General features: G+C 41.0%; 1 protein-coding gene across 3 annotated transcripts in view; it reads right to left on the bottom strand.

Annotated features, from left to right (window-relative positions):
- Positions 1 to 24,001, bottom strand: part of CDH20 (cadherin 20) — a 119,606-nt gene that overhangs the window by 75,142 nt on the left and 20,463 nt on the right. The window contains exon 2 of one of the 3 annotated variants that reach the window (XM_026115648.2): positions 19,072 to 19,125. The exons of 1 other annotated variant lie outside the window; for it this stretch is intronic. The gene's annotated coding sequence lies outside the window, so the exon portion shown is untranslated. Of the gene's footprint in view, positions 1 to 14,680; positions 14,807 to 19,071; positions 19,126 to 24,001 lie in introns of those variants that run through there. One more of the 3 variants, XM_026115649.2, reaches the window with a different exon arrangement.

The following is a 24,001-nucleotide window of genomic DNA, read 5'->3' as shown; positions in this document are numbered from 1 at the left end:
GTACTTGCTCTAAGTTAATTACCATTCATGTCTGGGGGCAGGGAGGGAAGGGAAATATTTCACAACTTGCAGTTCTTGGGAAAAAGCAGGAACAGGACTCAGAAGTTTCTTCCTGGCACAAGAAAAGGAAATACCATACTGGGATGCATGAACAGGGAAACAGCAAGACGTCTGAAACAGCCCTTCTTATTGCAGTCTGCACTGAGAAGGCTTCACTTGGGGTTGTGTCTAGGTTTGAGCACTACTTGTGCCTAGCTTGAGCACTTCAATGCAGATGTGGCTCAGGTGGAGAAAGTCCAGAGCCAAGCAAGGAGAAGGATCAGAGTGTAGAACAGCATGACTTCAGAGGAAACGAACTGGAGTTAGCCTGAAGAAGAAAGGACCAAGGAGGCAGCATGATAACACTTATCAAATACTGAAAAGGGTGTTTTGCAGAAGAAAGGCATGATCTTCTCTGCATGCCCACGGCGGATGGCCTAAGGAGGAGGCTGCTGTTCCAGCACAGAAGGACCAGGTTAGACAAGGGAAATCTTGCCAGGATAAGGCTAGTCAAGCACTGTGGCAGGCTGTTGTATCTCCCTTCCCAGACATCTTCAGAAACACATTCAGCCATAGGTAGAATGAATCCTGTGTTAGGGAAGGAAGGACCTCTTGGCCTTGCAGCCCCCCTTTCTTTCAGTTATAGAGATGTTCAAATGCTGCTAAACCAGCTCAGAGCAGCGCTACTCCTCACCCATGCCTTTTCCAGTGCCTGGTAATAGAGGTTTCTGAGAAAGTGCGAAAAACTGTAACATACAACAGTGGGATAAACTGCACGTCAAAATCATTTTAGTGTTTGGCCTCCTCTTGGAAGAATACGACTTTATGACCCATTATAATTTCAAGCTGATCTAGGGTAACAACAGACATTCTTGATATACATATAAATATCCAACCTTTTAAAATTTTTTACTGAACTCCTGGCCTCAGTGGTAGCTAGTGGCACTGAATTTCACAAGTAATTGTACTTTTGGGTAAAAGTATCTCTCCTTTTAGCAGTCAGTTATGTGTTGTAAAAAAGGGTAATTAGGAGTTGCCCAGTTATTTCCTCTACAGTATTCATTATTTTGTATACTTCTATCATGCTCCATGTTATTTGTTTAATCTGTATAGTCTAAAGATTTTTAACATCTCTTCATAAAGAAGTCTTTTTGTATCTCTAATAATTTTCATCAGCTGTCCCTGAATCATCTCTGCTGGACTAAACAGCATGTGCAAATCCCTTTTTTATTGACTGAGCCAAGGGATGTAAATGCACTTTTTTTTTTTTTTTTTTTTTTTTGGCAGCAGGGGAGAATTTTATGTTCATATTTGTTTCTTGGAACATTTGTTGCACAGCAAATTTTCTACACCTTTCAAAATGTATGACTACAGACTGTTCTTAGGATTTTGTTCTGAACTTATGAAACAGTGCATGCAAAGCACACTGATTTCTTTGTCTATATTGATCTTTCTTCATTACTTAACTCTCAACCTCATAAAATCTGATGGTCAGGAAAAAAAGTAATAAAGTTATTAGCTTATTATTTATAATTTGGTGGCATACGGTTTTCCATTTTAAAAGAATAACAAAAATATTGGTTTCAAGATTAGTCCTTTTCGAGATTAGTCTTTTTGCTCATAAAAGGAAAAGCTGGCACTGTTCTAAGTAAATGTAAATAAATAAGGAAAAGCATTGTAGGCTCTGTTCTGCTTGTCTCATACATATGAATACGGGCCTCATATTTCTCATCCTTGCTCAGTCTTTTCAAGCACTGTGTAGATCTTTCAACCAATATGTGGTTTGTGGTGATAATTCGGGCATCTGCTTCAACACTGCTTCAAAGTAAATTGCTAGTGTAAGCACAGCCTTGGAGCTCCTAACACAGCAAGACAGAGCCTGAGAAGACGCGACTGCAACCCAAACTCAACACCACTTCCATACACTTCCTACAGCAGCTGACTGGCAATGTAAGGAGTAAAAAGCTGCTTCCCCATCAGGAGAAGTAATAGGAGCAGAAGCATTTGATAATGTTGAGGAGGTGAGGAAGGTTCCTGCAAGGCTGAATGTCCCAAGGACATCTTCAGGAGGGAAGTGAACCTCTAGCTTTCTTGGCCCAAGGATGCATCTCCAAGAGGTACCAAACTTTGCCTTATGAGATAACAGATCATGGTATTTCAAAAAATATTTCAATGACAATGTTATTGTTGTGAAAAACGATCAGCTGGGCATACGCACTTTGTCTGCCTTCAGGTCCTTTTGTCACAGAATTACAGCATAAAGGATAACATTTTGTTGGAACTTTTTACTGATTTACATTATAACTAGAGGTAGACATAGAATTCTAATATTGTCTATGTGTTGCTTGGCATTTGAGGGCTTATGTCAGATCTTTTGGGTTATATGAATATTTCCTTTGATGTAATGATATTCTTTATTCCTAAAAGAGCTATCTAAAAGCCAAGAAAAATCTCTTTTCAAAATGTATAGTTGATGAAATAACAGTCCACATCACCTAACACATTGTGCATTTCATAAGTGTATACTGCAAGTTAGGACAGACACCAGACACCTTTTAACATTTCCCTTGCTCATCTCAATCTAAGTCTTTGAGATCTTCTAGGGTGCTGTTGATTTCTTTGAGAAATATGGACCTAACAGCAGATCTGCCTTTTGGCTCTCATGTTAATGCAGATAACCCAGAAAGAGAGTATGCATACTGAAAGCTCCAAATATTTGCGCAGTTCTCAAGTATGTTTTATTTACTTGATAACATACATCTCAAACTGCAGTTTAGAACAGATTCATGTATGGCTGGATGTTCCTTCAAAATCTCTATAGAGCCAATCTAACTGTATGTAAGTTGGACTGCAACCTGTGAATATTCAGTGTGCCAACAGATCTGCTAAGGATGGCTTTTTTCACTTTATGATCTTTTATTCAATAATTGTGCAGCTGTAAGAAAGAAACTACTTTTCTAAAGTAACATGTATCCAACATAAATCTGTTGCATAAAATTGACCACAAATGTCAGAAAAAGTCATGGAGAACAATGACGTTGTTCTACTGATGAGACCAGGAAATCTGTTGGAGTCTGAGCAAGAGACACAAGAAATAAGACTAGAAATCAATGGTCTAAAAATGGTGTGCTGAGAAATAACCTAGTGCAGCAGAGAGGACATGCTATTCCACCTACCACACCCTTTGGGAGCACTGTATTTAGCAAGCCAATTGGAAGGAAGTATGATTAAACACTGAGGCCAGGATGCAAGGTAGCAGACCATAGTGTGTGTGATGGGGACATCTCCTCCAACTGCAGGATGCACCCTAACACTGTAGGACCTTACTTTCCCTGCTCCTGCAAAATGACCAGATTGAGTGAAGGAAGACAGAGGGATCTACAGGACATCAACAGCTCTTTTGCCTCAGGACAAGTTCTGGTTAAGATGTGGAGTGTTATGCATGAATTTCTAGCTCTCCCTCTTTCTTCCATGCTCTTTTCCATCTCCAACACTTTCTTTTACCTAGCTCTCCTTTTGCTTTTTGCAAAACTGGATGTGCTTACACACATTTGTGTGCTTTTTGACATGCCTGAGTGTTTCTGTGTGAATCTGATGTGCTTGGCTAAGAAGGCAGCTTTTGCAGCTACATTGAGCATACCTTCAAGAGGGGAGTTATCAGCAAGTCAGTCCGATGCTGGTCCAAAAAGGCTGTGTGTTGTGCCTGCCATTCTCTTGAAGCACTGTTGCAAGTAAGAGCCAGTCTCAGAAACTGAAGCCATTTTTCTGTCTTTGATGTTCTCTGCTCTTTCTTTGGTGCACACTTTCCCTTTTTTTCTTGTCTTCAAGATGTGACAAAACAGTTCCAGCCCAGCTCAGCTGACATTTTATCTTTTCCTTAACAAGAACAAGCATTACCATCTTTAGTATCAACCAAATGGTGGCCAAATGGTCTCTCTACAGCTAAAGTTTAAGGGAAGATGGGATATTGTTAAAAAAAAGTTACTTCACTGTTTATAGGTCAGACACATTAATCTTTTTTTCTTTCTTATTCTGCATCTTTAATAAAGGATCATGGATTTTTTTAAGCTAGTTGTTTACCACAGTGTTAAGCAGACTGAGATTTCTCTGTCAAAACCATGAACGTATTTAATTGTTTAATGTTCTGCAGTGACAAGGTCATGTTAACACCATTGAGCCTCTAGACCCATTAACCCATTGAAACTAACACAGAAATTCAGTTGTTTTTTCCCTTCACGCCAGGCTGTGTCCCAGGAGACACAAAGAGTATTTAACATAAAACCAAACAGTGATTTGTTAGCAAATTTTCCATTTTCTGAATTCTCACAGTGCTTACACTGAAGTAACTTTCCCTATCTCCCTTCAGGCTACATCTTAATTAAGTGTTCCTACAGGTGGGTTGAGTATTGCCATACTTCTCTCCAGCAAACCAGACTTTAGGCATGAACCTAAGACTACCCTGCCTCATCGAATCCCAAACAGAGCTTCCAACTGCTGCCTTTTTTTGCCAGAGAGAGAGACCTCCCATCTTTATAAGACCAGTCCAGCCTGCCCACACATTCCTGGGCCATCCTCTGCTCCTTTGTTTCCTGGGTGCACCTGGAAGGTCCACTTTTGGCACTGCAGAGTTGGCTCCCCATCAGCTTCCAACACAGGGAACTGACACTGAAAAGTAAGGCCATGTCTGCACCCTGGATGAGTTAAGCTCCTCCTGTGCATGACAACCTGGAAGCCTGGGGTGCGGGACAGTGCAGTGCAGAGGCACCTGAGGGTCGCTGCAGGAAAGCTAGCTGGGACCAGGGGTTGCACGGCTGCATTCTTGAGGTAGGGTACTGCAGAATGGTGGCTAATCACCTGAGCCTTTTTGCTGCTTCGGGAAAGAAAGCAGGTAAACCTGTATGGCACCATGTGGTGCTGTTAGAGTTATCTGCCTGGGGGCTGTGCTTCACTGTGCTAACGGGTTGTGCCCTGAGAAAGCTACCTCTGTACGTGAACTGCTAGGTTATCCTTACCTTAGTAAATTAAACAATGATAGTAATACTAGGCACTGGGAGGTGGTCATCTACCTTTTTAGATGGTTAGGGTAGTCAGTCCCCTGCACTGTTTCATGCCCATCAGCTGCAGTGCCAGAGAGCAGTCCTGGAGATGTTTAATTACCTAGCCTAGATGTAGCCTCAGGCTACTCTTTTCACTTATCCAGATCCTGACGGGCCACATTTCTCACCCTCCTCCCAGCTTCTGCTACTACTCAACACCTGAGTACTTTCCTTGGGGTTGGTTCTGTTGTCCCTTACAGGAAAATACCACTCAATAGTACCTGAACTGGCCATAGATTAGAAGTCCTACTGATAGAAAGAAATTGAAACAATGCTGTAAATGTGACATAGGAACATATTCAATGCGGGGGGGAGGGGGGGGAGAGAGAGAGAGAGTGTGTGTGTGTAGCATCTTCCAGTACCCTCTAAACTCTTGATAAATCCATGCAAAAATCCATGCAATCATTTTCTGCTACCTATGGTTTTGTTATAGTGTACCTTTAAGTAAAATGTGTCTGATATTGTAATCCTGAGTTTATGCAAATCTAGAAAGTTATGCAAATGTGAAACCTATTTGTTATTTTTACAGATGATGTTGGCAGTTACACATAACCTATCAATTCTTAATGTGAAGCCACTGTGGTGATAATACATTCATGTGTATTAAATAGTTCTGAAATGAAAGCAGCTAATATGTGTTCACTGGCCAACATTCAGATGTTCACAACACAGAAATTTTAATTTGAAAGGAACGAAAAAAGAAAGAGCTCATCTGCATCACCAGCTAATGGTATGCAACATTTCATTTTGAAGAACAAAACTATTTTAAAGTTACAGGAGTCTTGAAAAATAGCCAAAACATTAAAATTTCTGCTTTCATACATTATAACCAACTTGAGAAGTAGTTTATCTGATCTTGTTTTGCTTTCCATTGCAATGGTTTAACAGTACCTGCAAAATTACTGCTCTCTGAAGGACAGGAAATAACTGCTATGAGGACCCAACTTACTAAAAAACACCACCAACATTGCAAGCAGTCATCTGACAATACCCTAACCTTTCTTGTCTTAGTACTCACTAAGGCTACCAGATCTGTAACAAGAGAAACAAAACACCTCTGCTCATTTATATGAACGAGACAACAACAAAATTGGCTTTCCCAAGCTGCCATTCAAATGCATCACCCCTGCATCAAATTGCAAATGTCTTTGTAAACATTCAGTACTTTGTCTCTCTCAAAAGATTACAAAGAAATCCACACCGACTGTAAAACAAGAAATCTTGTTTTTCAAATTTTATGTAGAAAAGCATCTACAAAATATTAGTCTTCATGAGAAGGTTTTTTTCAACATAACAGCTAAACCAAAACAAAAAGAGATGAACTACTTCAAACTACATTTATTTTTCCATTCCCCACCACTGAAATGGACAAAAATTAATCAGAATATCCCACTTCACTTTTCCTCCTCCCATTCCCCTCACTTCCATCAAAGAGAGATTACAGTTCTACTTGAGTTTTTCAGGAAAAAAAGCAAAGTAATCAAAATTAAGGCTCTAATAACATACTTTGGAGCATTTTACATGTACTTGAGGAAGTAGGAAAACAGGCTTCAAATCTCCGCTTTGAAAAAGGGAAAGAAGAAATTTCAGATTGGAATTCCAAAGCCAGAGGGTGACAAGGCATTTGCTTGTGTGTTTCCTTTAATCTCTTATGTTTATTTTATGCCAATTTGCATAAATAATTAAGCATCCATGAGTGCAAAAGAGAAATGAGAGGGATTTTATAGCTCTGTGGTTAGGATACTCACCTGAGAGTTTGGAAACCTGCTTACAACCTCTGCTCCAAATAATATTTTTTTCCCTCCAAACTGGAGCAACGACACTAGGGAAGACCATGGATGCTGCATCCTGAAGTACCCAGCATCAGTTAAGGCCCTTTTTCATGGCTGAGGATATGCAGGGTCTCTCCTCCTCACGTGGAGGAAAGAAGTGACTGAGATTGCCAGGATCCTCTTACTGGACATCAATGATGATTGCACAGCCTCTTCCCTTTGGATTTAGTGAATACACCACTACCTTCCATTTCTTTCTGTCCAGGCTATTCCACAAATACAACCCAGATTCAGAGTTATGTTTGGAAACTACATATTTTGGAAAGGAGGACGTTATTTTATACATCTAAAATGGACAGAAAGATAGATGGATAGATTTTCATCCAACTTTTCAACAAACATTTTTGAAGACAAAAATACGTTCCTGAGATTAGCTGTTCTATCTATCTAGGTCTACATATCATGTTCGGCACAGGATAGTGGACTGCCGTTTTATAAGTCATATGCTAGACTTAGTTAAAATGTAGCCAAATTGCGAACAGCCATATTTAGCAGCGGGAAGGGGGGATGATGACTTACTTTCAAATTGCTGACACACTGTGAACTGTAAAACTACCAGAAAAGAAAATTATCACTTCTCAATACAAGTCTCTAAAACACACACATAGTTTAAAATACATTGACTGAATATTTAAACCTGCTTAATTTTGGAATCAATTCCACATTTGAAATAATCTACAAGTTGAACCAGCTGAAGCATAAAATGTGTTTGAAACCGAACAAGTTTAAATATTGAATCAATTTTGACATAAATGTGTTTGCATATTAAGGCATTAAAAATGAATCCAGTTTAAATATTAAGTTGATGAGAGAAAGAGCTGTGCTAGGGAAAAAAGATTAAGAATGACCACTAAAATTACAACACACTCAAATACTAGAAAATCCTGGAGTTCGTTATTTAATCTTAGTGAAGCGACTATGCCTAAAGAAAAAAAAAATCCTGTAAGCATCACTATGAAAAAGAGTTAGTACAGAAAAATAAAAATCCTGTAAGCATCACTATGAAAAAGAGTTAGTAAGGCATTTGAGGGCATAGAGTGGTGATGGGTGAATAGTTTCTTATTCAGGTTTTACTCAGTGTTTTGATCTTTATCTGATTTCAAGGGCCATCCTAAGAGATCTGCTTCTCCTCACAGCTCTAGTCTACTTTTTTCCTTTAGCTTTCCTGAGGAGTGAAGGAAGGGCCCACAAATCTCATGCTTCCACCCCAGACAGACTGTGTCTTTCTGCCTCTTTTCTTCTGCCCAATTCCACTGCACTCACGTGCCATAATCTTTTGAAATGAGTTAGCTGCAATTAATTGAGACTCAAAAGAAGGCTTTCTTAGTATATTCAAACATGTCATATAACCCTCTCCAGAGTGTGCTGAATTCCCCCTCTGCCCCCTTTTCCAGTAGAGAATAAAATGCAGGTCATGGCATGGTCTCTGGTCACCTCCCAGCTATACTAGTGCATGCAGGATGCCCACCGGGGCACACAGGAGGGGAAGGAAAGGGAAGGAACAGTAGGATACAAAATTTTGCTTGTAAAAAGGAAATAAAGTAGTGGGGCAAATTTGCACAGGGAAAAGAAATCACATGCTGACATAGGCATTTCCCTAGGCATAAGAAGTCAGGGTAGATTAGGGCCCTCTGCCTCGGACCCATCACTGCATCGCGTTGCAGCTGGCTGGTAAGCCTGGCATGAGGAAAAGCATGTTATGGCTCCCAGCTTAGCACTACTGCTGTGAGCACCAGCAGGTTCAGTAACTCAGCCTACGTTTTTCACCTGAATTCAGACGACTGAATATTGCCAGATTTGATGCTATTTAGCCAATTACTCACTTGGGTCGCTCATCCTCTGTTCAGAAAGCTGCACTCGCTTTACTCTGTGTGGTGTTGTGGAAGTCCACATGGCTGGAAATGCTTCTTGCCCTCATTCAGCATTCAGCTGCATGCGACTGTAAGCTGCTGATGTCTCCCAATGGCAGCCGACAGACACTTGAAATCTAAGACTTCCTTCATGACTCTTGCAACAGGCTGGCTCAGGTTCAAAATTCATCAACCAGTTTACATTCTGCTTCCAATATTGATTTCACAGCCAGGGGGAGACATTTATTGCTTAACGATTTTAACTGTGAAATCGTCCTTTTCTCCACCTAACTGCCTGGCATTGTTTCTGCTACAGGGATAACCAGAGCACAAATAGCAAGGGTGCTCCAGGTGAGGATTACAGACAACAGCACAGCATTTGGGAAAACACCCTGTAATCATTAGCCAAGAGCTATGCTGCCACCATTGTGAGTTTTGATACTCGCATCCAAAGTTACAGAAGGATCAGTCTCTTCAAGCCTGGTTGTCATTTCTGTTAGGCTTCAGAGCATCAACGTTAACTAACCGTAGCAGCAAAATCATACACCACTTCAACAATCTCCCCCGCCACTCCTCGTATAAGAAGACAGTACTTTTATAAGAATGAATGAAAGCTGGGTCTGAAGTCTTGTTTGCATCATGAAGACTTAAAACATCTGGAATGTTCAGATCCATAGTTACCAAAATAGCCATCACTCTATATACTAGCAACCTACGGGCTAAGCCATTCTTTAAGGAGAATGTTACACACTTAGACCTCTGGAACTGAACCTTCCTGCTGTTAAAGTTTCAAAGAGGATGGTAATTTTAGTTCTTTGTCCTCTCTGAGTGGAAATCGCACAGAAAATTTTTTTATTCAGGAATTTATTTTAATAATAGAAAAATTTATGCATGAAAAGAGCTATTGTCTGACCACATGATTCTGAAGACTATTAAGATGTGGTTATCAAACAATAATGTTACAGAAGTGTTGCCTGTTGTTGTGCAATGTGCATTAAAAATGTATTCTTCAGAGAAAAACAAATGGTGATGCCTGATGATAGTAGGTACAGAATCAAGGCCCTGGTCATCCTCCTGCCTCATTTTACATTTCAGAAGCAGCTGTGAAATTCCACATCACTTGAAGAGTAAGACACACAGATGCTATCTCACCCTCTGTATTTTCCCACATCTCAAAAATCATAGTAGAACCATGAATACACAGCATCTCCCACGAGTCATCTCTTTGACTCCGCTTGTATAGATTCTTGCCCATGAGGAGGGCAGACAATTTTATTCCGTGACAGATTATATGTCCCTTGAATATTCCAGCCAGAATTTATTCACTTAAACAGCTTTACTAGTTTCAGAGTAACAACTCATAGAGGTAAACATTAAGGAATGTGAATAGCAGTCAAGAATCTTATCAGCTTCTGTGTCAGTCTTTTTTTTTTTTAATTATCCATGATCCCTGAAGTTGCTCCTGAAGTCTTATGAATATATTTGCATCACTTAACATGATAGTAAAAACTGAAAATGTCCGACTACCTTGGATGCACAGGAATATAGCTAGTCCAGTAGAAGGTGAGTTGCATCTGTTTTGGATAACAGATAGCAGATGTGGATTTGCTGAAGAACACTTCTTTCCTCCTGAGAGGAAGACCTTGCTGAGCCATAGGCCAGTGAGCTATATCCCTCCAAACACTTATCTGAGAGAACTCCCTTACAGAGCTCATCTTGGTGATGTAAAGTGAAATATTTTCTCCTTTCAAGACAGAGGGCTTTTTATCACTGACTTTACTGAGGGCAATATCTAAAGCAGCCTGTTTGTCAGCCCGAGCTGTGAGGACCAGCTGAGTGGGGGAACCTCTGCAGGATCCATGCAACACAGGACATCCCTCTGCCTCGTGGATTTCATTTAATTTCCTGCATTCATTTGCTGACAACTTTTGCTTCATCCCTTATCGTACATGAAGTATTTTCTGCATAAAAGGAGAGAAGGAAATCTATCCTGGTTCTTCCTGTCTCAGTCTGAATAGGTTAAATTGCCATGGTTACCTCTCCCATGCTGCTAGACCTTGAAATACATCTCTATTTCACTTCAGCTTTCCAAGCTCAAACCTGAGCTATAGACAAATTTAGGAAGACTTTTCTTCAGGATATTAGCTCCCCTCCCCAGAAGTCCCCTTTTGGGTTTTGTTCATGCCTCCAGCTTCCTTCTGTGCCTGCTTAAACCAACAGTTGCAGCAAACCTCCAAATCAACAGCCTTGTCAGGATGAATAATCTAAAATTAATGTGCACTTGTCGACATGCATTACTGTTCCTGACAGAGATGCGTTGCCTGCACTGGCTACAAACTGACAATCCTTCAGAAGAAGTTTGTTCAGTGCAGTCTAGTGGCTGATAGGGAGCAGGGATAAGGCTGGGAGTCTGATTTCAGATGATAAGTACAATGGTTCCTGACACATAAGACTCAAAGTGAATTCACTAAAGACCAGGCTGCTTACTTTTTTCCTGCTGTTTGCTTTATTCTCACTGGTGATGGTTATCACATTTATACAGCACCCTCTGAGAAATCATCCAGATCAGTTTTGAACATCTTGTTTTTAACACCCTCAATTTCAAGTTGTGGAGAAGGAGCATGAATAATCCAAACCACCACAGATAAATTCCAAAAAACACACTTTAACTTCTAACTTTGTGCCTGGCACTCCCACCTTGCTTTTTTCTATGTTTAGCTCTTAAAATCCTTTCTCAGCAACAGAGTGTACTCTTTTGCAGTGCTGTGAGCAAACTGTAGAGAGAGAAGGTGGCTTAGGAGATACACACAGAACCGAGTTAATAAGAACAGTATAGGGTTACAATTGTTAGCACTGTGCCCACTGAAGTAACGAAATCAACTTGGAATGAAAATAACAGAATAAAGTATTTCTCTGATTTTTTTTTCCTTTTTACACAGCTCAGTAATCAGCATTCAGCATATTGCCACATTTTTAAAGTTAACTGTTATGGAATTCATGAATTCTTCTTCATGAATACCAAAGGATTCAGTCTTTTGCAATTTAATAGGTAACAGAGAGTCGCTTTAAATAAATTGTTGCTGTGCTTTTGTATGTGAACTCAGTTATATGAAAATTGAGAGGCTTTTATTTTTGTTTTCGCTTGAACTTCAGTTGAGATCATCACTCCCTCACCTTCTCTTCTCAGTCACAACTTGGTCCAGGCTTCTCTGTCTCTGAATTGCCCTATTTCAAATGACCTGAAAACCAGGTCTGCACAGCGCCTCTCCTCACGGTGGGAGGGACCCAAAGCACTTCCAGAAACTTGTTGACAAATGGTGCGGGGGGCCCTTTTCCCATGCACTTCCCATCCTGGAGGCTCCCTCTGAGCAACACTGTCTAAAAGTAAAGTTGCAGTGTGCCAAGGCTCACCCCATTAGTACCCTGGGCCACCCAAATCAAGGCCAATCCTAAATCCTTTGAACAACCCGGTGATTTATGGAAACCAGAGAGCTTCAGTCCTCATCTACCTACCTTACCTTGGCTCCCACCCAGCTCCTGTCTCCTGGCCAGGCCACTGCATGGCACAGCGAAGCTGGTGTCTCCTCCATGCTGGCATGCACTGGGGAGACAGCACGGATGACAGTGTACGGCTGCCCATAGCACTGATGCTTTTGCCCTGGGAAATACCAGCCAACTGCCCCAATCTGGCTAGATGAATTTTCAGTGTAGAAAAGCCTGCCCTCAGGAAACGCTGCCTTGCTTCACCAGCACCACTCCTGAAGTGATGCGGCAGGCTGCCTCCAACTCCTGTCCAGCCACAGGCAGGCTGGAAGCGCATCTCTCGGGGCACCCAATCCGGGGGCAGCGGCAAGGGGAAACACAGGAGGGAAGCTTCTGGCAGTCAGAGAGAGGACCTGCCTGATCCCTGGAAAAGTGTAGTCTGCATACAGGAGAGACATGACTGAAGGAAGCCGCGAGAGGGTGAGTAGCTACTGAGATGGCAGGGTCTGGGGCAAAGGGCAAGGATGCCACGGGGCAGCAGCAGCATGGACATGGCTTTGCAGGCGGAAGCAGGAACAGCATCCCCTGATGCATCAAGAGATGATTCTAGGTCACCTCTGGGGAATCACAGATTATCTTTACTGTTTTCCCCTACTCTCTTTCTATTTTTCTAAGAAGAAAATTACCTAGAATTTACTAAGCTGCACAAACAGCTGGTTGGCAGCTTTCAGCATATTTGGAAAACATTTCCTTGGCAGAGCAGTGTACAGGTTTGCAACTCTGGGATGATATTGTCACAATACTGCATGGGGCTCAGAGAAGCATCCCAATGAATTAAACATAAAAGAGATACTAGCAAGGTTTTTTTCACAAGGGACTTATTGCCTTAGAAATACATGTCCCTGGCTGGTGCTGAAGAGCGTACACCTCAGGAGCCCTTGGCTAATTCTGCATGGCCCATGTATTCATCCTTTGCTGACTGCAGACAAAACTGCGGTCTGGGTGTGGGGCATGCCTTTATCTTTTGTTCTTGGTTTTGGATTCTAGCCACAGAGGAGCATGCTGAAAGAGATCTGAATTTGAGTTAGAAGGACTTTGGGGTGTGGATGAAGGAGAGGATATGTATGAGGGAAACAGGGGCAACGAATGAAACTACAGGAATTAACTCTTGGTATAAGGTGCAGTTTTATGGATGGGCATGCTCCTTTCTATTGCATGTGTTCCTACAGAAGTGCTTTAAAGTAGAAAGGCATCTACATTTTAACAGTGAAAAAAAAATCAACTTATACAGTGGGGAGAACTTTTATCTTTAAGGTTTCAGCTGAGGGACCACACACAGTAAATTTCACGGAGCCTTGTTTATCGAAAAAGAAAAAAGAGTCGATTTAAACCCAGATGGAGTTTCAGCGCTGGCAGTAGACTGCTTTTGAGCCTCCAAACCATCGTCTCAAGCACTCAGTTAACGTTCACTGCTGAAGAGGAAGGCTCTTGGCAAGCAGTAGTGACAGCCGGCTCTCAGATCATGCCCTTTGCTCTGCATCTATTCACTGTGCTGCAGGTACTGGGGACACATTAAAAGAGGAACATTTTGAAAGTAAAAGTGGTCTCTGACAATTACTTTCCCTAGGGAGCCTCGGGCCCTTAACAACATATACCTCACCAGAGGTAGTGCTGGCTTTGCACGCCTCTTCATGGGGGCTAGGTGAGCCGACCTGCCTTTTTCTTTCCTCTTGCAAGGCTTTCTCAAGACAGGCTGCTGGGAGGCATCATCAGCGCATTGACTCCCTGCTGCCTATTACAGCGCAGAGTACATCTCATCAGGTTATACTATGGCATGTATCTACAGAGACAACAGGAGGTGAGATCATGCCATGGAAATTAACAATGCAGAAAGACATTTCCTTGATTCACAGTGTGGCATCAACTTACACATCTGAGCAGTGGATTAAGGGCTTCCAGCTGTGAGGTGGGGAGGAAGTAGGAGAACAAGCTGCCAACTGGTAAATATCCACACTAATTTTGCAAATGCAGGTATTTCACGTCTTTCCTAATCTAATCGTGAAAGCAAACTGGATTACTGCATCTGACATGACAAGAATAAAACAGCACCAACAGACTCTTGAAATTAGCTGAGTGAGTTTGCTGAAGGAATTACATTGCTGATACAAGTCTCTTTCATAATAAAGGATGCTCCTAAAAGTGGGAAAAAGAGAAGGGGGAAGGGCAGCAAAAAGCATAAGTAGACAGCCTTTTACCTAAATCAGAGGCAGAATTAAGAAAATAACTCTAGGCTGGCATTGAGAACAAAATATTTTCCTCTCTGATCTACATTGCCTGATGCTCAGGCAGTACAGAAATTAGTAAGACCACTTATGCTCACCTGATAGGAGAATTTTCTTCCATAAACAGACTTCAGGGAATGATGTAGCAAAAAGCAATAGCAATGGTAGCACGTTCACAGGGAATAGCAAAGACTTAGCTGTGGAGATGCCTGGAGGTTCAGGAAAGACATCTGTGAAAGTGAAGAGGGCAAGAAGACAAGCTGTAACCAGACACATCTGCTCTGAAAGGTACTTAAAGGGTTCTGGTCTATTTTTCTGGTGCCCTCAGGCTTGGTCAGTAGTTTAAAGTAGTGCAAAAATCCAGTGAAGAAAAAGCACTCAAGACCATTTTCATTTCTGATATCAGGGACTGTACAGGAGTGCAAAGCAGCAGAGAATCAAGCTCTGAAACTTGATTCTTTTCTGTGTCACTTTTTGGTAATGATTAAAAGAGCCCTTATAACTGGCAAAGCTGCACTGTTTCCCATCTCCTTTCTGTAGTATGGTTTGAGATAAACTGGCTGGATCTCATGTCCAGAAGAAGGAGAGAATTAAGGGAGAGGAAGAAACTAAATGGGCAGAAATCCTCCTGAGGATAAAGAGGAGGTGGAGAGGTATTTTATGATTTTTTTTCCCATGCAGAAAGAAGAAAATTCAAAAGAAATTGTCTTTTTTTCAAAACAAAACAAAACAAAACATGTCTTCAAGTGTTTAAAACCCACTGTAAGTCACAGGATGTTTTCTGGTTGCTTCATGTGTCAAGGGAGACAAAAAAGCAAAAACATGCTAAAAGAATAGCTGCAAAAAGAAAAACTCTAACACAGGGAGCAAAAAGAAAAACAAGCAGGTCAAAGAAAATTAAAATAATAACAAAATAAAGCTCCATTTACAGGTGTCTTCTGTAGAGAAGCTGGGCTGAAAGCCAAAATGAAAAAGCTGCCACAGCAAGGAGGAGCAGATCCCACAGAGACAAAATGGGAGAGGGGACTGTCTCTGCAGGAGCAGTGAGAAGAACAACAAACCATTAACATTGCTTTGGAAAAGACAAAAATAAAGTGAAGAATTAAAGGAGCAGAAGTTATTTTTCATAGGCACTGGAGTTAATGGTTCTCATATTCATCCCTGTCCCCTCACCCCATCCCATGGGGTGGGAAGAAGCTTCATCTTTGCTGATAAATGAGCATGGCTGAGATGGAGAAGCTGCTTTTAGGGAGCTCTATGCCATATCAAGACTTGCTATGGAAAGTTACCCTCCGTCCTCCCCCATCTGAGGTGGCAGGGGACAAATCGTCCCAGACCTAGCATTACCTAAGAAGACTGCTTATACAAGAGTGAAGGCACTGCCTAGGAGCCCTTCCACCAGGGAAGATGGGACCAACCCCTTACAGGAGAGGAAAAGAAAATGGGAGGACACAGTGCTCAGTCTGCGGAGCTTAGGGACAGGGAGCAGCAGCAACAGAGGATTTGGAGATGGGAAGCATAGAGGGGTTAAAATGACGAAATTACCACCCCCATCTGCTCCACATCCCTGAGCTGAGAAAAAGCCACAGTCAAAGAGAAGGAAATGGTGAAGACCAAACCTCAAGTCAGAAATGAATAAGATTAAAGATAGAGAAGAAAAAAGAATTAAGACAGGAAAAAGTAAAGCACGGTACGTAATGAGAGAGCCACGTGGCTACAAAGGCAGGCTAATTTGTGTTCAGCTTAGCTGGTCTTCAATACAGTTTACCAGGAGGCCCAGCAGGATACTTCAGTGTTAAGGACTCTTTCTAGAATTAAAAAGCAAAGATGTTTTGAGGAGAAGGCCAAAGAGTTAATGCTGGCTGTCTTACTACACCCAGAGGCTGTTCTGGCCATCTCCCACGTTATCCTTGATAAAAGGTTTACCTCTGTTGCATCTGTCCCTGCCTCTCTGCATCAGAACACAACAGCACTGAGCTGGAATAGGTATTCTCATGTTCCAGAATCAGGAGAGCTAATTTGCCTCCACTGAAAACATTACTACTTACTTCTAGTTCTCTCTCCACTAGCAATTGCCTAAGTAACTGCATTTTCGGCTTGGCTGCAGCAAGCCTCCAGGTAGACGCTTCCCATCCTAATATGTCATTGGCATTAATAATGTCTCTACTACTCTGATGAGTAAAGATTATACTATTATATAGTGTATATATATATATATATATACTAAAGATTATATTATTTTTGGCATTTTTTTCTCAGAAATAAAGCCTTAACCCACTTCATTTCCGTCACGCAGTTTATTTTTAAATCTTCCCCCTCTGATCCCTTCTATCAAACTGGTACCTTGTTTTGGGGGGACACACGGGAAGCCAGGGTTGCCGTTTTGGTCCCTCATTTTCCTAACAGGAGAGGTCTAACTTAACTAGTGAGAGGACTAAAAGAACAAAGTACAGGGATATAATAAAGCAATCACAACATGAATGTAAAATAACCTGACTTTCTTCATTTTAATGAGAACAAAAGTTGCCCCTAAGCTTCCAAAGTATTGCATAGGCTCAAGACACAAATCTCCCCTGAGTTTTATAGACATTAATGGAGCTACGACTTGGCCTGCTTAGGAATTGAAGATGCAAGAGGCAGAAGGATGCTTGAGCAGTAATGGAGCTTTAATTCCTGTATATCAAATGCTATTTTTGTTGGTGCTCAAACAATCACAGAAAGCAGCCTTACTTAAATCCTAGGAGCATACAAAAGCAACAACAAAATGGGTTTGCCTACCTATGCAGAAAATACTTCCTAGTCCATACCTGCTGCCCCAGAACTGGTCTAAAGAATTGCTGAATGCCCTCCAGAATAAATCTTCCCAAATGGTGCCATGAGGAGGCATCAAGCAAATGTGTGTCACCCTCCCACTCGCAGAGAATAAACCAGGCTTCTCCCTTCATCTCTTTCCTTCTGGATTGATGAGTAGCCAGACTTGGCCAGTATCACAAAGAAGCTGGCAAGTAGACCTTGGAGTCTGTCCTATGGGCTGATGTTTTGTTTTACTCTACAGAAGATGGTCCTGCTTTCCTACACAGTGCCTGTACACTTCATCCTCACAGTGAGTGAGAAGCTAGTTCAGCCAGCTGAATTCAGTTCACTCTCCACTAATGAGAAAACTAATGACAAAACGCATCACACAGGCTTCCACAGCTTCCTGACCTTTGCATAGTCTGTGTTTGAACCCCTGGTCATAAGGTGAAAGTCTTTATGTCCTACGCCAGCAATCTCTAAAATAATTTAATTGCTCATATAGATGGACTGAATACTCCGTTTTGTCTTATGGAGGAAAAAAGATAAAGAAAGGCAAGGCAAAGCAAGGACTTCAATCTAAAGCAACCAAGCTAAAGTTTGTTGGCTGGAGTCTGCACTCTGAAAATGTGCACAGTGTGGTAAGATGATTTCATGCTGCCATCTTAATATGAATTTACAATACTGTTTCAGAAAAGCCCTAAGCTCAGGGCTTAGTACCCGTCTCTGTAACAGAACTCCATAGCTCTGCACCTGTCTCTGGCTAAATCCAGCTATTTGGCTTGAGAGTCCATTCCTAAAGAAGGGGAAGGAGAAGGACAATCACATGTCTTTCCAGCTGGCTTCTTCTCTCCATCTGCATGCTGGGTTTGTAACCCTGGCATTTTATAAAGCAGTATTGCCTGATGATGCCAGATGGAAACATCATGATGGGAGGATGTATCTCATGTTGGGGTTGCCTAATAGTGTTGGCTGTAATCCAAACACAAGCACTGTCCAGCTAACTTGCTCATCCTTAATTAAAGGTCAAGGCCTTACATGGCACTGTCCCCACGGGTATGTGCGTCGCATATTCACCAGGGGCAGACAGTCAGCTCACACAACAGTCCTTGAAGAAGCACTGGTGCAGAAGAAGCTCCTCTGATAAAACTTAAAGGAGACTAAGAAAGACATATCTGATTAGACAGAGCAAGTTAATAGAACTGATTTAAAACATTCATAATTGTATTATTTCTGGCTAATTATTTTTTCCAGTAGGAAAGAGAAAAAAAAAAAGTCAACCAGCTGGAACTAATGAAGAAATATTTTATGGTAATTGTTTGCATTAATAATAATACGGAGTGTTATGATTAATCAGAAAGGTACAAACACAGCCAGTTAATTGCAGGTTGCTGATTACAGATTTTAAGACTCAGACTAATGCTGTAAGTGGACACAGAGCCAAATCTAAACATGAAGTAGCATTACTGATTACTCTGAAATTTTCATCAGTATAACTCAGATCCAAATCTTATCCATGATCTTCCTTTTCTGTTTAGTTTCCCCTGTTTGGACAGGTAATTAGATTAACTGAATACACTATTATTTGGCTTAAGTGTATAAATGGACATGCTTTGTTCACTAGCTCATTGTGAGCCCAGCCCCACTGAAGTGAATAAGCATTCGGTCATAGACTCCTGAGAAGTTAATGACTCACCCCTATATTTTCTGGAGAGAAAACTTGGCTGTTTATCTGAGGGGCAAGGCAAGTCTGTAAAAAGAAGAAAAATGATGGTTACTAAAAGGGACAGGCTAAGGTGAGCAGTCTGAAAAATTTTCTGTCATTTTTGGATTATGGGCATTACGTGGGTTGCAGCATTTCTAGGACACAGAAACAACTGCTATTTAAACAAACAGTAAATCCAAGTCAGGGACTTTGGGTTTCATCTCCAGGCCTATCAATTAATTACCAGGGGGTTAGAAAGAATTTCTTCTTCTCCTTCCACACCTCCACCAGAGTATTTCGTAATTGAACAAGCCCATTGCAGAGGTTTTGTTTTTCTGTTTAGTATTTTGCTGGTTGTTGGAGAAGGTACTAGATACAAGAGGGCTGTTCAGCTTTTGACAATACATATATATTCTTTCATTACAAAAACTTTTCCAGCACCATCAATGCATAGCACAATGATAATCAGCACAGACTTTAATTACAGGTAAGTATTAATTATATTGTTATCCAATAGTTATTAATAAATTATTAAATAATAGTTATTATCCTGTAAACTGCATAACAAATCTACTAAATAGCTATAATGAAATGCACAGTTCAATGCACTTTCATTCCGATGCAGATGTCTTTGTACTTGAGACGATCATCTGCTTCAGGAGTTGATTACAGCAGGTACTTACGGACTTTCTAAAAGTTAAGCCAGTACTTAACTACTGTCCTGCAGTGGGATGGACTTCAGTGCCATTAAATTCACCAAGCCAGAAACATGTATCTTTTCTTAAGCATGTCCTTAACTGAACAAAGAGAGTGCCAGAGGATGGGCTGCTAGTGAAGGACAGAGCCAGACTTTTGTCTCAGTTTTACTGCATATGAAAGACTTGCATCACATTCATTTTTAAACTGGACAGTCCCAAATTCATTTCATTTTACCTGCTTTTTGAAAGAAGAGGAATATTCACCTGCCATTTAGGCAGGGTTTATCCTGCCTTGCTAAAGTATCTCTGCTCTTTCATCCTTCTGGGAATATAAGCCCTTTCAGTGATGGCACCATTTTAAGCACAGTCTCATAAAGAAACAATACAATTTTATCATCACTGTCTGTCTGCAGAGCCACTGAATAAATGTTGAAGGACAACACTGACGGAGGACCTCAACAGTTCTGGATAAATACATGTTACACGAGCATAATGGCCCTCCAGTGCATGGGGAGCAGGGTCTGAGCAGACATTCCCCACGTGAGGTAGAGCCTCTGTGCAGAAGCAGTCTATACATCAGAATTGCAGCCCACGTCTGACTTATCTGCAGGTGAACAGCAGACAATTTCTGGACATGCAGCAGTCTGGGGTGCTGAGCATCTGTAAAAGCAGCCTGCTGCCACAAAAATACAGAAAAAGCTATCCCCCTGAAAGGCTGCCCATATGAGATCTGGAATTAGATCATCTACATAGGACTATATAATATCGGGTCATCTACATCATAAAGCACAATTCTAGCACTGACTGGTGTGTCTCTGGGGCGCTTTCAAAGTTGGGGCCCTGGAAACCTGTGCACCCATAGCCCTTTCCTTAGGACAGGACTCTGTACAGGTCTCTCTGTCCAGGCTGCCCATAATAAGTTTGAAACCTGTTGGCTTATTTCAGTTACCTTTAGCAGAGAGCTGACAGTACCAGAAAAAATTAAGGTCCCACACATATTATAGTGACTAAGAAAAGAGAGATCCAAAGGAATGTCCCATTGAAAGAAAACCTATAGCAAGGTCTGTGGCTATCTGTGTTTTTGGACTTGGCCCACACCAGGCTGCCTGCGGACGCGGCTGGCTGACTAGCATGTGGTTAGCTTGGGTCTTGTCACTCAGCACATCCCTGGGGACCTTGAAAAAGTCTGGAGTGTTGTGTGGAAGCTGACGGGGCATGGGGGTGGTAAACGAGACGTGGTGTGGGGATAGCCGAGATTACAGTAGCCAGAATAGAGACAGTAGTGCTACTGCAGAAGAGGGACAGGCAGGTATGAGTGTAGAAAAAAATCTATAGGACTTGAGACTTTCTTAATTGCATGGCGCCTGGAGCAACTTGTTTCTAAGTTTTGGAACTGGCCATTTCTCTGTCTCTTTCTTACTTGAAAGTTATACGAAATAAATTCCAGGAAAGCTATCACATCTCATCATAGGATAGCCCTCAGCATCTAAGAGACAGGAATTTATTTTACCTGTGCAGTTCCTAATGATTTCATGCAGTATTTGTGTGAGTCTGATCTCTTCTGCCTAAAATATTCCATGGTGTTTTGTCACCATTATCTATTGTTTTTCTAATGCTACTTGGGTAAATTATTATAATCTCAGTAAAATATTTAAGTTTTTCCTTTACAACTTTTTTCAAAGTAGTCTAACCAGAATTAGATTAATAAAACATCTGTCTTTCAATGTAGTTCAAAGTATCCTAGAAAGATATACGCATGTCCATTAATTCTGCATTAACAAGCAAAATTTTAAGAGGCTGCTTTTAGCAATCAGGACGACTAGCCACATCCTGTATTTTTCTTTAAAATTTATCTATAATGTAGCCCCCAAATCAAGTATTTTGGACTCACTGAACATATTTCGCTAAGCAAAGATACCAACACTCGAGTCATATTGGGAACAAGAATCTAATTTTGCCTTACAGATCCTAAAGTGTTCTGTTTACCTCTATAAGTTCCCATTTTCTGTGCCTGCACCGCTCCAGACTATTTCTCCTGCTAGACTTGGGCCTCACGTGTTCTGTTTCCCTCAGCTGTCTCCATGGTCCGCAAACAAAATGCCTTCCTTAAGATGATCCTCTAGTTCACAGTCAGTAACTCCTGAAGGCTCGCTTCCTCTTTTTGTTCACTGGCATCTAATAACACTGAGGTTAATGGGCAACTAAGCATATTCTATTTATTCTCTGCTGCCTGTCTTCAAGAAAAACCCATTATGTTATCAAGAAGTACATTACCAATATTACAATACCATTACCATGACCTACCGCTGCCTTAACTGTTTTGTTTCCCATATATTCCTTGTCCAAAGATAATATCCACTTAGGTTCTAAGCTCGTAAGAATATCAGCCTTGCTTTTTTTGTTTGTCCCTCCAGCACCCATAGCATTCTGAATGTAGCCAAATTTAATAACAATAACGCAGCACTGCAATGAATAACTAAGTGCAGCTACACAAATAAGAATGTGCCTTCTACTGCAATTCAAAAGCAGTGTTACTTAAATACTATTTTAAATACTACTACTGCTATTTGCTAAACACACTTCCTATGTCTTTACTAAAAACAAAATAATATAATGCACAATAATGCCAATTTAAACAAAATTTAATGTCAGTTGTGTAAAAAAAGTCTGGGGACAAAAAAAACATACTACATTCTGTCTACTCTATACTTGGGATATTGAGCATAGGGAAAAAAGAAAGAATGTACCACATCTACCTCCAGTGACACATGATGGATCCTAACAAAAGGATCTCTGACAATTTGCTGGCCAGGTCAAATATGAGGAGAAAAAAGAAGCTCACAATTTTTTGCACAAGCTGTCTACAAGGACCTACAGCTGGCAGCTCTCTGCTACAGGTGTTGGATCTTCCTACATATTTCTACAGTTTATCATCATCGGGCCCAGTATGCTTTGGGGGATGCTAAGTGCTTAATAAAAATATTAAATAATAATAGTATTGTAGGATCTAAGGTAGCTAATTTTCCTCCAGGATCCGATGATATTATCTACCCTTTTCTTTATATATTGGATGGGCCTAATATTCCGAAGGAATTCAGTGCTAAAATACCCATCAAGCTGAGTGCAGTTAGATTCAGGCCTGATGCTTAAGATGGGTTTGATTATTTTCAATCCTACCTTTATTAGCAAATATTTTACGTTCAAAGACCGGCAGCAACAGTGACTGAAGTCTCTGTACTTCCTTTGTAACAGCCTTTCCTCATAACCTTTTCATGACATTCTCAATCCAGAGCAGGGAAGAGGCAAAGGGCACTGAGAAGGAGAAGCACGATTGCTACAGGCTTCCACTTTTATCCTTCTGAGGAAAATATTGCCCATTGGTCTGAATTGCAATAGGTTAGCTGTGCTGGTAAAACATACGAAATAGGGTATCTATCTACCTATCTATGTATCTCATTTAGGCAGACTAGAAAAAGTCTAGAAAGGTCTTTTTTTCCCTTGCAGTCTACCAATCATTTCTATGAAATTATTGGTTTTACTTGCATCCAGTGGGAATGGACTCTCATAACTTGTGAAGAAATACACCTGAATACTTGAAGCAATGCTGAATAAAATTTTAGAGACCTTTTTTCATAAGTGAAGTCAACAATCCATGCTAGGCTATTATTCGAAGTGCAAGATGGAATTTCTATCCTGGAAAAACTATATCCTGGAAAAACTATATTTTGAACACTCTAGATTCAAAGCCAGCAACTCATCTCTGAGCAGAAAAAGGCCCACATCACTTTAAAGACCCCTAGCTTCTCTGTTTTCCTAATTTATATTTTTTGCAGCTCTGCCCTATTTTCCCATCCTAACCCTGACACATCTATACTGGCTCCCCACAGAGGTATCTCAGTGTTATTGCATGAACTCGTCAGAAGAGTGCAGTGTATAGTAAGAGAGAGTAGCACTGGTGTCATGCCACAAGTCTTGTGAGCAGAATTAATATCCTTTATTAGATCAGCTAATATAGTTGAATGAAAGTTATGGGTCCAAACGCTTACTCACCTATATCACCTGGTCCAACAGTAGTTGTTACATTTTCTTACAAATCTTGCTTTCCTAGTTAGAGATACAGTAAGCATCTTCCAAATGGAGGCCGGACTAGGTATCCTCTGTGATGCACAGTGTACAGATTGCTTCGAATGAACGATGATATCACACCTCATAAAATTACCTCC

Source organism: Dromaius novaehollandiae, chromosome 2, assembly GCF_036370855.1.
Source record: "Dromaius novaehollandiae isolate bDroNov1 chromosome 2, bDroNov1.hap1, whole genome shotgun sequence".
Classification (NCBI taxonomy): domain Eukaryota; kingdom Metazoa; phylum Chordata; class Aves; order Casuariiformes; family Dromaiidae; genus Dromaius; species Dromaius novaehollandiae.
This window is presented reverse-complemented; position numbering and strand designations above follow the sequence as displayed.